Source organism: Schistocerca cancellata, chromosome 7, assembly GCF_023864275.1.
Source record: "Schistocerca cancellata isolate TAMUIC-IGC-003103 chromosome 7, iqSchCanc2.1, whole genome shotgun sequence".
NCBI lineage: Eukaryota > Metazoa > Arthropoda > Insecta > Orthoptera > Acrididae > Schistocerca > Schistocerca cancellata.
Genome location: NC_064632.1, coordinates 238443754 through 238444968, shown reverse-complemented (window position 1 = coordinate 238444968; position 1215 = coordinate 238443754). Strand labels below are relative to the sequence as shown.

Here is a 1215-nt window from a genome sequence, read left to right as displayed (position 1 = left end):
GTTAGAAGGTCGATGTGTGTACACCATCCGAACACATCGGAAGGCCCAACGATACCGACCGACCGCCGTGTCATCCTCAGACGAGTGGCGTCACCTGATGTGTATATGGAGGGTCATGGCGTCAGTACACCACTCTCCCGGCCTTTGTTACTTTTCGTGAGCGGATCAGCTTCTTCTAAATCAAGTAGTTCCTGTATTGGCCTCTCAACGTCTGAGTGCAACCCGCCCGGCAAGAGCGCTGTGCCGACCCGGGCGGTCACCCATGCAAGTGCTAGCCTAGCCCGACAGTGCTTAACTTCGGTGATCTGATGGGAACCGGTGTTACCGCTGTGGCAAGGCCATTGGCTCCCCATATGTATATTGTAATTTATTTAGTTATGTAAATTATACTCGGTTAACCAGATGTATTTGTTGTTTAAATGGACTCAGTTGTCTGCCCTCACATCCGCTGCCACAGGTAACGACTCGTGTGCTATTTAACGTTTATATTTTACGTACATTTAATGTATTTTCTGTGTGTATATTTTAGAATCTCTACCGAATCGAGCAACCGTTCGGGCCACGCACCGAGCTCATCACGCTTACCGTGCGTTGGTTAATCCGAACGTTTCATTCCCCTTATTTGCTTTGGATTTGTCTCTTTTTGCTCTTGTCAACAACTACTCAGGCTTGTTGATTTGCTAATGCTCACCATCTTATAGTGAAGTCTGTATAGAGGTATTTGTTACGTTGCATTTTCAGGTACCTTGAAATATTTTTGTTGAGAGTCAAGAGTGTGCACATAGTGGCCTATGTAATATCGAGTTCCAAGTAGCCAAAAACCATTGTGAAAACCAGTGCTTCTGAGGAACTGATTTTCTGTTCTATTATAGAGTCTGTAGTTTTAAATTTTACCTCAGTGACAAATAAATAAATAAATATTTTTAAAGATTTTTTCTATACGCTCAGTACCTCAGAACTTTGAGGTCTTCGTGACGTTATCTTTCGAAAAGCTAACGCAAGTTCGTATGTTGACGGTGCTGTCCTGACCTATCTTCTATCTTGACCGTCGCCCTGGACATCACTTTCGCCAGACCCCTCACCCACTGAAAACATACATCCACGGGTTCTCGAAAGACTCCCCACCAACTTTCACCAGCCACTGAGGCTGACGCATAGTGTCGAAGCCTCGTGTGATAACTTAAGCCGTTCAATCACGTTTCCTACGTACTGTAC

The 1215-nt window shown here is 44.9% G+C and overlaps 1 pseudogene; it reads right to left on the bottom strand.

The window, feature by feature from the left end:
* Positions 1–227: 227 nt before the first annotated feature.
* On the bottom strand, positions 228–346 carry LOC126093796 (5S ribosomal RNA; annotated as a pseudogene).
* Between the last annotated feature and the right edge of the window lie 869 nt (positions 347–1215).